At 43.3% G+C, this 16,492-nt stretch overlaps 1 protein-coding gene across 1 annotated transcript in view; it reads right to left on the bottom strand.

Annotated features, from left to right (window-relative positions):
* The window catches only part of MYRFL (myelin regulatory factor like), a 942,772-nt gene that overhangs the window by 697,525 nt on the left and 228,755 nt on the right, over window positions 1-16,492 (bottom strand). The window lies entirely within an intron of this gene.

Below are 16,492 nucleotides of genomic sequence, written 5' to 3'. Positions count from 1 at the left end.
TGGTTGTCTGCCGGGGAGTCGGCCACCGGTGGGTCAGAGTGATCTGGGGACTGGATGACGTATAAGTCCTCATCATCGTCTTCATAATTTTGGTCCAAGTCCACTGTGTCCCCCTCGTCCTCTGGGTCGTGTATGTGCCAGGGTCTTGTGAGCCTTGCGTGGTATTGCAATACGTATCTTGCCCTAGGTCCTGATGCAAGGTGGTAGCCTGCATGGTGTCTAGGCGGGCTCTTTTGGTGGTGGGCTGAGTGACTGCCGGTCTGCTCTGAGTGGCTGCTACCCCGCTATGTGCGATTCATTGAAGATTTTGTAGGACCTCAGGGTCCTCAAAGAAATTAATAAAAGAGGATATCCTCCTCATAACTTTATCAAATTGCTCTGTGGTCCACTATGAGGAGCTTGGTACTACAGAGGGAGCAGCAGGTGTAAAGGGGGGCTCTGCGACAGGGGTTCTCGTATGGTGCACAACCCCTGAAAGAGTGGCCTCTGGGGTAGTGGAATACCTGCTTCTAGTAGTTTGGACTTTTTCCATCTGGGACGTGGAAGATTTGTCCTTTGACGTTCGGCCTTTAACAGGGTGAGGGTGTCGGGAATGTGTTTTTTGATTAACTCGCTCATTTTCGAGCTCTTTGTGCCTTTCTTGGAGGCCTTCGATGAGTCTTTCGATGCCCGGTCTTCGGCGCCTGAGGACATGGTAGTGCTTGAGCCGCTGGGTGTCCTCCCCGTAGCAGAACCACCGGCCTGCCTGGTGGGTTCGGGGGCTCGCACATGGGAAACCGATGGATCCCGATCGCCCTCTTCATCACTTAAGACGTCATTGCTGCCATTGCTGGAGGCTCCCTCGACGTCCATGGTGGCCTCAGCCTGCATGGCGAGGTGGGACCAGCATTTGGTCTTGCGGTCCTTTAGGGTTTTAGGCCTGAGCAGTTTGCAAGACTTGCACTGTCCCTCGGCGTGATCCCTGAGGAGACAAGGATTGCACACCCAGTGCAAGTCTTTCCAGGGGAACTTCCGATTGCAGGAAAGGCAAACTTTAAAAGGTGTGTTTTCCATTATGTATGGGGTGGCAGCCTGGCGAAATAGGTGGGAGGAAAGGGGAATATACATTCTCTTAATGAGACTAGAATATGAATTGCCCCCTTACCCCCACTCTCCCTACAGTGCAGGGTGAGGCCCGGTGGGCCTTCAGAGTCCACAGACAAAGGATCGTCGAGACGGTGTCGCTGTCATCGACGATTGAAAACTCGTCCTTGAAGCCGTCGCAGAAAATCTTGCGGTGAATGGATATTGAAAGGACAGAAAGGAATACTAGAATTAAACTTTATCTAAATAATGGCAACTCTGCGATATGCGTCCAACTATGATGGTGGAAAAAAACTATTTGAGGGACCTTGCAGCATGAAGGAACATGGGTACAGTACATGTCACACTAGGGATCACTGTTACTTTTAGAAAACATTGAACTTAAACGAAGGGTGTTGCCGGTTGAAGATTTAGAGTCTTCAAAGGTCGTTTCAAGTAGGGCTGCAGATATGCATTGTATCTGCATAGTATTTTCAAAATGTCTAATAAAAGGAAGGGAAACCTAAATCCTGTACGATTTTTAAACTGTAATAACACAGCGCCAAACTTTTCTTTGCACTTCAGAAATAACCAATCATTTGCTGTCATGACAATAAATGTTTTTTGGACAACATTTAACCTTTATCTAACATTGTAACTACCTTGCTTCCTTTGTTGTGCCTATTGAATGCTATTTTGGGTTGTAGGAATCTCTCTCAATGTAAGGTATTCTAATCGAGAGAACAAATAACACATTAAAATCACTTTTTCCTTCAGCCTTTTTCCAAATAACTCAGTGGTCCTCTTACTTCCCAAAACATTATCACCCATTTTAAATTGTGTGTCATGTTCATTGAACTGTAACATGAGGAAATGTGAATATGTCATGGAGGAATATGTTATTAGGAAAGAAGGAAAGATATAACCAACAGCAACTGTGAAGCTCTGTTCTGATAATTCTGTACCATCGATTTTGGGGCTGAACTGGGATTTTGTATTCGGTTTTGAAGGCTACATGACCAGGAAGATGCATATCAATCAAAGACACACAGATATGGATTGACAATGATCCACAGTTTAAGGAACAAGTCGTAGCACGACTGGATTGAGAATCTGAAATTGTACAAAGTGGGCATACATGGAAATATTAACCAATGGAGGGTATTCATATTCCTAAAAAGAAAACTCAGAGAGCAAGAAACAAAGTCTCCTCTTTTTTGCACCTCCACTCTCTTCTACCTTCTCTCCAGTCTGGCTTCTGACACTGACACTCAACTGAGGCGGCTCTTCTCCATATCTCCAATACTCTATCACTCTTCCACCCGCACTCTCTGTCTCCACTCCCCTCGGGACTCCATCTCTGCTTCCCTTTCCTCCATTGACTGGCTCCCCTTGCATTCTCAACTTAAGTTTCACTTCCTCTGTCTAGTGTTCAAATCTCTCCACGATCTTGCCCCCCCTTATCTCTCTTCCCTTCTCTCATTTTACAAGCCCTCTCATTCCCTTTGTTCCGCTGACCACTTCCTCCTCACTGTCCCTCCCTCCCCCTGTGCCTCCTCCTGTTTCCGCTCCTTCCAACTCCTGGCCCCCCTCCACTGGAACTCCTTGCCTCTCTCTATCCGCTCTTCTCCCACCCTTTCCTCCTTCCGCACCTCCCTCAAATCTCTCCTTCTCCATTCCCCCGCCATTACACCCCTCCTACTCTCACACCCCCCTCTCTTACCCCTTTTCCCCTACTCCCCCCTCATCCTCTCCCACCCCATCCTTCCAACCTCCTCCCACCTTCCCTCCCAATTCTTCCCAGCTCTCCCCCTCCTCTCCCCTTCCCCTTCCGAATAATTGCTCTACATTCTGTTTTTGGTGACTGATTCATGTTGTAATCTGCTTCTGTTGTTACAATTCTTGTTATGTTAAATGTACCCGGTTGTTGTAACTGCACAGCGCTTTGGTAAAAAGCGCTTTATAAGAATAAATACAATACAAAACAATACTCTTCTTACTGCGTGTCAATGAGCTCTTCTCTGTACTCATTCTCCCCGACTTCTCTGCAGAGTTTGATACTGTTGATCACTGAACTATCCTTACTTCCCTCTCCTTTGTTGGTTTTCCTGTCTCTGTCCTCACTTGGTTTCATTCTTATCCCTTCTTTCCCTCCTCCTTGCCCCCTCCCTCCTCTGTTCCTCCTGGGTTTTCTTCCCTCCAGCGCTACCCCATTTTTCCCCACTGCTCGTAATCTTGGCATGTTCTTTGATTCTACACTGTCTTTCTCAACACACATTGCCAACACTGTCCGAACGTGCCTCTATTACCTTTACAATCTTCATCGCAGTTGTCCTTTTCCCTGGGTTGCAGACCACTAAGATTCTTGTCTCTTCTCTTGTTTTCTCTCTCATCGCTTACTGTTCAGCTCTTTTTGTCGGTAGTCCTGCCTCCCATCTCACCTCTCTTCGCTCTGCCTATAATTCTGCCATCTGTCTCCTTTTCCTTCTACCTCCCTGTTCTTCTATTCCTTCTTCCCTACGTTGTGTATCTCTCTTACCATTTTAACTCCACCTTTTTTTTCACTTTCTTTGCTCAGTCTTAAAATGCACCCATGGCCTTGCCCTTTCATCCCTATCCTTTCTTTTCTCCTTATATTCTCCACCGCGTTCTCTTTGGGCTCAATCAGAGTTCCTACTCTCTGTCCTCAAGCCCCCCCCAAGCAGCTTCACGTTTTCGCTCTTTTGCCCTTCTCGCTCCAGAACACTGGAATATTTTACATTTTACTATTCTCTCTTTTGCCTCTTTACATATTTTCCATACTAATCTTATAAAATACTTCCTATCTCTACTTCATGACCCCTAACCATCTTAGTGAACATTTGCCTGCCATTTGACCTGGCTTTGTTGAACTACTGTATATTGTTTATTGTGTTAAGCGCTTTGACGAAACACTCTATGAATATCAATAAATACAAACCTTTTTAACACAACACTTCTCTACAAGTCTGGAATAATACATGATTTTAGCATCCGTGAGGTGACACCATAATGGGTCTCCACTGGTAGACCTTACATCAGGGTATAGACCTGCAAGCACTTGAATGGTTTAGCCACCCATCCTGGTGCAGGTTGCCCCTGCCTCCATCCCTCCTATCTCCGTTGATGCCACCTGAAGCTGAAAGTGTTTTGTTCTGATCTACTTCTACAAAAACACAAGGGAAATTTGAAAGGTTATTTTTTAGTATTTCTATTATAGCTAAATCATTTCTTCAACTTGTGAACTAGGGACATGGTTGACTATCTACCCTGGTGGACTTCCTAGATTGGCAATTAAGTTTTAGAATTACTGCAGGTGGTGTCCTTATTAAAAGGAAAAAATACTTAAAAATTGCTCCTTAAATCTTCAGTTATTTGACATCAATGACTTTATTTACAAACATTTGTGATTGTTTTGAATATGTCTTAGTTTTTGTTTCTAGAACTCCTTCAACAACTGCAATTTTACTAGTAATTTCTAGGCATCGTGTCAACTCTTTGTGCAGCTTTTAATAGGGTCGAGCCAGTTATGTTAGAAACTAACACAAGCACATCAAACCCTTTATCAATCAAAAACATGACAGATGTCAACACTGACCAATATTTAGTGAGGCTGAAAACATCTCAAGGTAAGCTAATACCTACTATAAGATGTGAATCAAAAGGCCATACCTTCCTCCTGGTCAAATTGTCCCAGAGTTTCCTCACTGACTGGAAAACATTTCCCTTGTAGACTTGGATATCTGGATATTTCTCCATCGGACTGAGTTTGACCCCAGCCTATCTGCAACCAGCTTATTGAGGACTGCTCTGAAGAAATGTTAGACAGCAGACACAGACTAGAAACTATAATAAAGCTAAAATAAATGCAAATATAACAGTCGTACATTGTGGATGCCAACACATCCAGTGGATAACAATTAGGAAGTACGTTGGAATATAAAGTTAGGGTAAAAGCATTGCTTAATCTTTTTTTTATTATTTGGTTTAATGCTGGCATTTAAGGCTTTTTATATAAGAGAATATGTAAACAGAATAAAAATGTATACAAAAACATACACCATCAATAACAAAGCATTTCCCTTGTAGAAAAGCTCCCAAATGGTTTCCATGGAGCCCAAGATGGATTCCGCTCTCTTGTATGCAAGGACATATTTTCTATGTATTAGGTGCAGGCTATCACACTGTAGCATAAGATGCTTAATAGATTCTATATTAAAGGAACTGCAAAGTTTACATGAGCGTGTTTCCCTAGACAGGTTTCCATTTTTTTAGAAGTGATCTGCAGTTTCCTTATTTTGTGGAATCCTTTACTTGGGTTTTGTCCTGCACTACACGTCACTTTTGGCGACTTTTGATATATCAATGACCATCAATTATTTTCAAAAGGACAATCTTTGAACTTAACAGGCTGATGTTGTGCTGATTATTAATGCCTGCAGAAAGCTCAGATTTACCCCACTGTCGTTGAAGACGTATGAAACATTAAGGGCCTGATTCACAGAACGTTTTCCTATGAGATTGCTCCATCATAAAATGCGTCCATGAATCAGACCCTTCAGTTGCAGATCTAGTGCACTCAGTAATAGCCAGTGCTGCTAGCCTGCCGCGGTTTTGTCGTAATTATGATCGCATACATGTAAAATAATCCCCACTGTTCTCGGAGATCCCAACAGCATTAAATGTTCCCAAAACACTATAAATGTTATCGTATCACCTGATAGCATAATAAACACGTTGACGTTAACATATGTGTTAGATCACATATTTAGTTTGGAGGGTGGCTCTCTTTGTGAAACCGTGTATTCTTCCTTTCCTAGAGAATAGTTTGGACGTTTTTGTGGTGGCGGTGTGGGGAGGGGGGGGTAGTTTCAGCATTGTTTAAAAAAAAAGGTAGCAGGCGCTCCTCTCCAGAAAGAACCTGGCATGATAACCTGTTCTGAGATGAGAGTTGGCAGCACACACTTTTTGCTCACTGTACCTTTCGCAGATGGGAAATATCCATTTGCATATCAGTCTTTGTCCCGCCCACATGGGCAGTCCAGCACCGAAATGCTATGGCAATTCCTCTCTGAACAAGAGTACCAACAGCAACCCCATACACGTGTTTCAGCCTTGTTTGGCCTCATCAGTGAGGTGAAGCTGTGCCTCTCTGAGCACAGTGAGCAGGGAGTCCACATCTGGTTGCCCCCAGGTAACTCAGGGTGACCAACCCCAAGTTCCTTGCACATATTTTAAAAAAAAGGTAGCAGGCGCTCCTCTCCAGAATGAACATGGCATGATAACCTGTTCTGAGATGAGAGTTTGCAGCACAGGCGTTTTGCTCACTGTACCTTTCACAGGTGGGAAATATTAATTTGCATATCAGTCTTTGTTTCAGCATTGTGCAAGTGATTTTTTCAGATTGTTTATAAAAAATGTGTTTATTTTGTACATTTGAAACTGTAATTTAGACGTTATGGTAAAGTAAAACATAATTGCAATTAAAGGTTGTAGGTAATTCAGTCTCAGCCACAGTAATCACTGGCAAAAGATCATGGGAGTTGTAGTCCAAAACTGTGGAGAGCATCAGGTTGCATACGCCGGAATTAGGGCATGTGCTTAACATGACTTCAGTGGCAGACACTCAGAGCACTTACACATTGAGTGGCTGAAGGCAGACATGAAGATATGTGTATCCTGCTTTGAACAAACACTGGCCGCCCTTTGAATGCAACCCCAGATTATAGAGCTTAATTAAAGCCAACCGAAATCGTCCATTACCCTGTCGAGCTGGTTGTAGAGATATCGCGAGAGCCGCAACTCTCGCGAGATCTCGGCCGCGGCCACTAGGGCTGCCCCCGCACGCTCGGCGCGCATTACGGGAGCAGCAGGGGACGCGCCAAGACGTGCCCTCCCAGCTCCTCCGAGAATTAGGCCTTAAGCCTAACAGGAGACAAGACGGCCTCCCACCTGTAACCCTTTACTTAAGAGGCACGCTGCCCAAGTGGATTCACCACATATACATCGATATGTGGGACTGATGCTGCATGCTGAATAAAGGACATCACTATAACTAAGACGTCTCCTGTCATCCTTGTATTTATTATACAACATAGGTGCTCCAGCAGCAAGTGTCAGGAGCAGTAGCACACACAGCGTACTAAAATGGACCGTTATAGAAAAGTGTGTGTGCACTGCCGTTGGCTCACTGCATGCCCTGGGCCCAAATGTCCAAAAGACTGAAATGGGAGCACACCAAAGCTTGACTTAACGGTTTGCAAACTTTGGGTCTCCAAATGTTTTGGACTACAACTCCCATCAATCACAGCCACAGTAATCAGTGCCAAAGGATCATGGGAGTTGCAGTGCAACGTTCTGGAGAGCAACAGGTTGCATAACCCGGAATTAAGGCATGTGTGTAACTGCTTAAAGGTTAATAAGTCCATGCACACATTCGCAGGTTACATTTGCCTAGCCTGTTTCTTTCTTTTAGCCTCGAAGGGACACCACGGGAACCAATGGGCCATGACTATCACTGGACTGGGGGGGGCATCACTGTTAAAAGCAGATTTTCTACATGCTGGGAACACTTTTGATTTCCAAATGTGCATCTTACACTTTCATAGAAAGCAAAACAAAAAATAATTTCCAAACGCAAAAATCTTGCTTAAAGTTGCATTCACTAATTTTCTTTCAAATGTGTTTCTTTTTTTGACGGACAACCCCACACATACATATGCCATTTCGACACTGAGAAACACAGCAAAGCATCACACAGAAAACCCTAGAGATAACCAGAGGAATGATGTTTTGATGCCTTAATCTCACTAATTTATTATATCAACGGCAAAAGGTCAATTCTATGGCAAGACAGGAGGCTCATATTATGCATTACAATCTTTACTCTGAAACCACTGCAGCAAAGAAAAAACTTTTACAAACAAAAAAGTTGTAAAGAACAGAACTAAATAGAGTTCAATGTCAATGTAGGGGAGCTCCCCAATCCATCATGGAGGACAGGTCATGCCCTGCAGGCGACCAATGAGCAGGGACCCTTCCTTATATAAGTCCATTACTCTAATCCAAATTCCTCTTTCTTTGCTGCTGACACCACAGAGCGCAGTCACCCCTTTCAGTTGTGTCTCGCATTGTTTGTCAGTAGTAGGCTTTATTAATTTAAATATGGTATATATTGTAAATATGTGTTAATTACCTTTATTATAAAGGAATTTGTATGTTTGATACATTGTATCTGGATAGCCACGTGCGGCCGTTGGTTTCATTTTGGTGTCTTTCAGAATGTTAGCAAGAAATTATGTATTACATTTATACCTCACCTTTCAGCTAAAGCAGTGGTGAAATGGTTGAACTTCGGACTACAGTCCATGAGGACGTGAGTTCAAGAGAGCTATCTAATTTATTTCTTCTTTAACAATCTCTTGCGCTTGTAAACTCAGGTGTTTCTAGGCTTGCAAAATGTATTTGTGGCATTTGAACTCGTTCGAGCAGAAGCCCGGCTTCTCTCCCGGCGCGAGCAGTGTTGTTTACACTGTTCCCTCTTTCCTTTCGCCTGTGAATTCCAGGCGTAATGGTTTATTGGGCGTGACGCCCTTTAGGCTCCCGTTGCGCGCCGGTCAGAAAGAAGCTGTTGCTTGAGACCCGGCGCGCACGGGGCTCTTGTTTGAATTCGTGCCCCTTGAGAGATTTATGGTCGCCTGGGGAGTCCAGGTGCTGCAGGCTTTGGGTTTGGCCTGCCCCTGTGGCTTATGTTCGTAACAAAAGCCTCTGTTTCAGTTCTGAGGCAAGTTAGCTCAAGGATAGAGCTGCAGGTCTCCCATGCAGGAAGACCCGGGTTCGCGGCCGACCAAATAAAGCGCATGTTTATTTGTATATTTTTATGTATTTTAGAATATATATTTTAAGATTAGATATTTTAATTATTATATTTTAAATAATTATATTTTACAATGGAGGTATTTGATTGTCACCTTTTTCGCTCAGTTGTGCATGGATTTCCTACTGGGCATTTGGTTGGTTCATAACTTCTTCAGAAAGATTATAGCACAAACATTTTAATATTAAAAATGTGGTTTTGTTTAATGTTTGTAATTTCGTATCCCTGGTGACACAATACATTTCCTTACCTTTAGTGCTGCAAAGAAAGAATGTATACTGATAGACTGTGTATTTGTTAGGTCAAAGTCTGACCATCCAGCGCAAGGGCCCGATGCACTGCCAGTCTGCAGTTTTTATTTTCATTGTGCATTTATTTATTTACATATTCTAAAGTTAGGGGATTTGCCTTCACTGTAGGTGCCATAACCTGTTCGGTTTCAGGTTCAGCCTGATTCTATTGCGAGGTTACCCCCTCGTGTACTGCTGATTATCACGCCCTGCTCGGTCAAGCAGTGGAGGTGCACTTGCTCAGTGTATCCTACCTTAAACTTGACAGTTTTCTTTTGTTTGGGTGCTGCTGGTGGCAGATGTGATTATCTTCCCTGGAAAGGTGCAGTCACCTGCTCGGTGGCAAGGTTGCCTGGGTTTTCTGCGAGGGGTCCCCTCGTATACTGCTGGGTCCACACCCTGCTAGGGTCAGCAGTTTGAGGTACACTTGCTCAGTGTTTCCTCCCTTAAAGTCGGCAACTTGGGTGATTACCCTAACTGGTGTGCGCACCATAACCTGCTCGGTTTCAGGTTCTGCCTGAGTTATAATGCGAGGTTACCCCCTCGTGTACTGCTGATTATCACGCCCTGCCCGGGCGAGCAGTTGGAGGTGCACTTGCTCAGTGTATTCCTCCCTTAAGGTCGGCAGCTTTGTTTAGGTGCTGCATATGGCTGACGCCATTGTTTGTTCTTGTAGGCGTGCAGTAACCTGCTCAGTTTCAGGCTTCGCCTGGTTTCTACTGTGAGGTGCTCCCTCGTGTACTATTGGTTGCCTCACCCTGCTGGGGTGAGCAGTTGAGGTACACTTGCTCAGTGTACGCTTTTTGATAAACAATATGTTTAAGTGTTGACTGGAACACATTTACGTTTTTCAGAATTGTCAGTGGCCCAGATAGCTCAGTGAGTATCAGCTTATATAAGGGCTGGGGGTTCGAACCCCTGTGAGGGCGTAACCCCTCTTCTTTGGATATATTATATATTTTATACATTATATATTCTTTATTTATTAAGTACTTTAAAGAAAAGAGTGTGTGGAAGTGGTTGTAAATAGACCCATATGGGGGGTTGTACCTTCCTCTCTAACCATCTCCCTGATGTTATCCTTCGTCTTTTCGTTAAAAATTCTGTCGCCCTTTACCTTAGTTAGTTTCAGGACAACTCAGTCCTTTCCTTAGGTTTTGATTCCCGACCTCAATTGCTCCACCCAATACCCGTGCTGATTAAGCTACAGTATTTTCTCTCAACATGAGGAAGAAAAAGAGATGATGCGTTATGCCTCTATTGAGGTCTGCAGGGCTTAAGGCTCTCTTTAGTGGGGAAGTGTTTTTCTCCCCTACTTTTGTCCCATTGGACATTCATTATTCTATTGGTTTTTGGTGGAGACAGGGTCAGCTCGAGGGTAACTGTTCAGTTTGTTGCATGACAAGTTGAGCAACCATGTTTTACTTGGATGGAGTGTTTGGAAACACTTGATGGTATCAGATAGACGAGTTGCCAAATAAACTTTATGGCGCCTGCCCCATGGTTTTCCTCCCAAAGCTTGGACTATGGTTCAGCTAACCGTCTAACAGTGTGTTGCAACTTCTCCTCTGCTCGAGGAGTACAAGCAGGCTTCTGTACCCTCATGAGCTTTGCTTAACCTCTTTAGTTATACATATATATATATATATATATATATATATATATATATATATTTCTATAGTGCAGCAAATAGAGTGCTGTTTTCATATCCGTGCTGACCCTACTGATACAGGTTCCTAATTTTGGAAAGGTCTACATCAGTCTTTTATCCTGCTGAGATGGATAAGTGAACACCTCAAACCACACAACGTTCGTAGTAGTGATATGCACCACTCGTATACCTGAGGGTTCGTAGTACGGTATAAGTACTGTTTTGCTATGGACAATGTGCTTAGTTTTTCCTTCCCCTGATTCCCTTAGTGGCCAGTCATCCTCACATGAATACAGTGACTCAGACCTCAGGGTTTGAGGGGACAGTGGTCCCAGATTTCTTTCTCAACCTTACATTTACGGGGCATTGATAATTATCCAGAGTCCTTTCCCCCTCATTCCCCTTCCCGCCATCCTTGGGGGAGATTGCATCATAATATTACACCTCTGGGAGTAACACCCGATGGTTTCCGTTTTTTCCTTTTTACAGGAGTTCTGGCGCGTGACCAGTGCAGACTCGCACTGAGCATTTCCCTCCCGTCAGTTACTTTCCTTTGTGTTAATTCTGGTATTTCAATAAGTTAAGTGGAGCCTGTCCACGGTCAGGGGATTGGTTAGAGGTGCTAGTGTGTATTTATTTCTCTTAAGGGTGTACAGCAGGGCTTTAACATGGTCCTCAGGGTAGCTTTCTTCTGGATTGCAAGGTTTTTCCCTTGGATAAGTGGGGGAGGTTTCTCCTCTTTTGGGAAGGCTCCATATCCCTTGGTGGGATAAAGGGGTCTGGGAGTGATACTATCCCCTATCCACGTTATTATGACCCTCTATCACGATGCGTTCTATCGTCTATACATTAACTATCAGAAGGTGTCTGCCGCTACGATTCCCAGAGGGCTGGGATATATATTTAGTTAACAACTTGATTCTCATAGTCACTTGCATGGCTGGTAGACATTTGGGGTTTCACAAGAGTTGTTTTTGTAGTAAGGTGCCAGCTCAGGGTGCTGTGAGCTTCAAGGATCTGCAATCTGGCTGAAATATAGGTTGGACCTCTTCTGGTGTGCAACTTCAGTTTAACTGTTTAGTGATCAGTTCTTTGCAGTTTAGAGTCTTGCTAAGACTTTGGAATTTTGGTGTCCTCCTTCGGTTAGTTTTGATCCGCTAGGGGGTTTATCACCAGGGAGGAGGGAACAAGGTTCAAGCACCGGGCATATCTACAAGGGGGTTTAGATATCGCTATAATGGTGGCGATTGGATGTCAGATACATTTTTTCTCCTTGCCATGTTTGGCCTCTTAAGGATCAGGTTTGTAAATATCTGCCTTTTGTCATGGTAGCAGAGTCCTTCTTCAAGAGTTCGGGAGGTCTGAAGGTCTCCGTGTTGGCGGTTTGACGGGTTTAGCTTCTCAGGTGGGGCCCCTCTCTTCCATTCTGTTTCTGCCTCCAGAAGACATCCCTCCTTGGTATACACATATGTCTGAAGACAATTGTGAGTTAATTCTATTGCTTTTCAGCTCCGCTCAGGATGGGTTGTCCTATTACAAATTTATAAAATTACTTTTTACTCCCATTTTACCTTTTGAAGATTTGTCTTTCCCTCTGGGTTCCCCAATGTAGTTCTGTGACATGCCCTGTTTCTAATGCAATATCTTCCTTTAATGCATGGGATGAAACCTACAAGACTTTCACCTCTATGGGGTACTTTTCTTTATCTCCAGGAGAGCTAAGTGCTTATTTTCTTTGGTTTGCTTTCTAGGTTCCCAAAGATGGCATGCATTTAAGTGTTTAAATGTTTGATTGGACAACAGAGGTGTTTATTTCAGATGAGTTTTGTCCTAACCTATTAGTATAGGAAAACTTTGTTAAATATTTTCACCTCTTTTAACCAGTTGGTTTTGGTGGCCTATAAGGAACGCTGGAATTGGCACATTTTCCTGTTTTCTTGCAGTGGATTTGACTATGCCTTATAAGACAGTTTTCGGGTAACCTAGTCTTGGGCAATTGTCTTGCGGTCAGCTGATTATTTAATGAAAGCATTTTTAAATGTTTCCTTTCCTTTTGTTTTATTTTATTATTTATTATATTGGCTCTATTGTATGGATCATGTTGTACTAATGAGATGCAAGAGCTTTGAACTTTCATAATATGAGCCTCCTGCCTTGCCATAGAATGACTAATCCCCCACACTAACGTGAGATGGGGGTTTAGATTCTATTAAAGACAAGGAGGCGATTATTATCCCTCCCTCCCACCCTGGATATGATATGATATAATATGTCAATTGTGATACGCATGTACACAGGTGGTTCGAGTGAGAACATTCTTTGGTTTGTTGTTCTTCCCAACCACCCACCCCTTCTTGCTTGTTGTTCTTACAGCTACGAGTTGAGGTTCTGATCAGGAGTGTGGCTCGGAGTGCGTGGTACGAGAGCTTCGCTGGATTTGCCTTCATCATTTATCATCTGATCTGTGCAGTGGACGTCTGGTTCAAGACAGCTACAGAAAGAGGAATTGGGATTAGAGTAATGGACTTATATAAGGAAGGGTCCCTGCTCATTGGTCGCCTGCAGGGCATGACCTGTCCTCCATGATGGATTGGGGAGCTCCTCTACATTGACATTGAACTCTATTTAGTTCTGTTCTTTACAACTTTTTTGTTTGTAAAAGTTTTTTTCTTTGCTGCTGTGGTTTCAGAGTAAAGATTGTAATGCATAATAATCGCCTCCTTGTCTTTTATAGAATCTAAACCCCCATCTCACTTTAGTGTGGGGGATTAGTCATTGTACTAACGGCACTGCCTCACTAAACATGATAAAAAGGCAGTGAAATTGCAGTTCTTAATGCTGTGCGCCTTTTCTGCAGGCTATGCACCGATCAACCTAACTTTCTTTCTGAGAGGATGCCGTTCACGAATTTTAAAAGGTCATCCTCAAATTATCCAGCATTAGCTCTATCACCGCCCATGCAGGTCCAGTAAAGCACAACCTAATACAATCGCCCTGGGTTAAGCGTGCCCTCAAGCAAGTAAAGACTGCCCCTCGTTACCGGTGTGCGTCAAACTACGTGCCCTTCCGACCCACGAGGCATGAAACCTACTGCATGCCCTGGCCCAGAGATACTGCATCGCACACCCCCCAAGTGCCACATCCTGAAACAAAACAAGGTGTGCCATCTGAAAAACTCAGCAGAGGATACTTTAAAGCAGGCAGCACATCCTCCGATCCAGGCCCTTTCTTACAGAAAAACAACGCATGCCTGAATTTTTCTTTTAAAATGCAACCCAGTGTTTGCCAATCTCATCGTAATCCCTACAGCACTTCCACATCCGCCTCAGGTGCGCAGACACTTCCGTCAGTTCCGCAGCCGACACCAGTCAGGCAACATAGTTTGGAGTACGAGTTTAAACCATTGTAATGGTAAATAAATCAAGACAAGCAAAAAACAGATGTGCGCTGAAATGCTGCGCTTCACTCAGCTCCGCGCCCCATGTAAAACACTTGAAACAAAGAAGTTGTTACCCACAAGAAATCTGCGCGCTGATAATTCAAGACACTGCATAACTTACAAAATTAAGGAAGGCCTCCTTAGAAGCATAGAGCTTTGCATGAAACTTTCTGCTATACAACTTGTTGGATGCAAAGCAACCATATACAAATGACCATCCGAGACCGCAGAAATGAAATCTCTAACAATTGGCTAGCACCACTGACTAAAAGAAGCACTGCTTTCCTTCCTTGTATTTATAACTAGAGCCTCACAATAGCACTTTGCAATGTGAGAAAATAGTTATTTTCCCTTGGTGCACGTGACCTAGACATTACCTCTCTCTTCCAATGTAAAAAAAAAATGGCTATCTTGTGGAAACAAGCACAGACTCGAGACCCAATCACATCATATTGTTTGTTTATTTATTTATATAGCGCACCAAACCCTGAGGTATCAGGATGCATATTGACATCGCTAACATACTGCACATCCAATCAGGTACTGCTTGCATCACAAAACACTTCACCAACACCCACAAGTAAGTACATAGACATTTTCATAGGCATTTTGGAACAAAACGTATCTCTAACAGTAACTTGTGTATTGTTAATGCAAAATAAATAACAATGTATTAAATAACTTAAAAGCACTAACATAGGTTCTTTAAAGCAAAAAAAAAGCAAAATAACTTTTCGGAAACACATACTTATAGTGGCTGCCATTTTGGAGATCAAAATGGCTGCCAAATTCAGAACATCATACAAATAGAAGGAGAGAGTGCAAAAGGGGTGAAGTTTTGGGTGGGAATGGGTGAAATCATATAGAATTGACTTATAAATGGGTGGTACATGGGTGGACATATAACCAAACAGCACCAACAGCCTATGTATCCATCCTCATATGTCATCTCCATTGAAAATCATTACAGATCTCGATTCACAGCAACAATTTGAAGCTCTTATTTTAAAGCTTTATTTTAATGACAATAGTTTTGGCTTAAAGGTAGCACAGTCAGCGCCACCTAATAGCCAAAATTAAAGAGCAAGAGCAACACATCACTGTATGCAACATTCTTCAGGCTTCAACAAAGGTTTCAGCTATGTTGTAAAGACATCACTTATAAGAGAGTGAGGTGACTCTAAAGCAGTTATGTTCACAAACCTTTATAAAAAAAAATAATGGGGTACTTTTTTATACATCATTCTCAAATTTATGGCTATTCATTATATTAAAATGGGCACCATTCAGTGATATTCTGCTACAATCGCTCATTATAATGGAGGCGCAAGGTTTTGTAAATGGTTGGGGTGTGCTGCATGTATCATTTACCATAACAGTGTGATAAAGATTTTTTTATATATTAATTTGAGTTTAGCCTTTTGGAAGGGTTATGTGGCGTCCATTGCAGTGAAGGGCCAGCCGCACTGTTTCAAGAGTGCCATTCTGAGATGCAGAGATGTTCACATTCTTCAGCCAATCGTGAAATTACTTTTCACTTAACCTGCAGACCACCGTCGCCTCATCCATGGACTGTCTCCAATGGGTCATTATACTTCTTTCATGCCCCCTCCAAAACTGAATGCAGGAGCGATGCCAGCCCCTGGCTAGGTAGGACTTAAGCCTGCCTACTTTGAGGAGGTTGTAAGCAGAAGGCAGCACTCTACAATGATGAGATCCAATGGGAGAGCGGTTCTACCTCATGTGCATGTCACATTTCTCACCTTACAGTTAAATCATGTTTAAGGTGGCAGCAGCAGCAGCAAACCTACAGAGGCAGAAAACAAGAGCCCGCCGAGGTGATATCAATATATCCCCTTTGATGAAGCCAAAGACTTCACTGCTGGGCTCTGCTTCTAGATGGCCCATGCCTTCTATGATTAGCATCACTCTGTGAAACTAAATAGCCTCTGAATTGGGGTGAAAGATACATCTAATGGGTCAAGGAAAGGCGCAATAGCTATTCAACCTCCTTGGCTCACAGAAGGGGGTGGGGCAAAAGCACAATGGCTTAAAGGCCACACTCTCTAACCAGCATTCAAAACTTTCACCCAGCACCCTTAAAAAAAAAAGGCGAGTTTGGTACCGCCCCAGACTGGATACCATAGCCCAGATTA

This window comes from Ambystoma mexicanum, chromosome 12 (genome assembly GCF_040938575.1).
Source record: "Ambystoma mexicanum isolate Mex_15411 chromosome 12, UKY_AmexF1_1, whole genome shotgun sequence".
NCBI lineage: Eukaryota > Metazoa > Chordata > Amphibia > Caudata > Ambystomatidae > Ambystoma > Ambystoma mexicanum.
The sequence above is the reverse complement of the archived record's forward strand: the minus strand, read 5'-3'. Positions and strand labels throughout refer to the sequence as shown.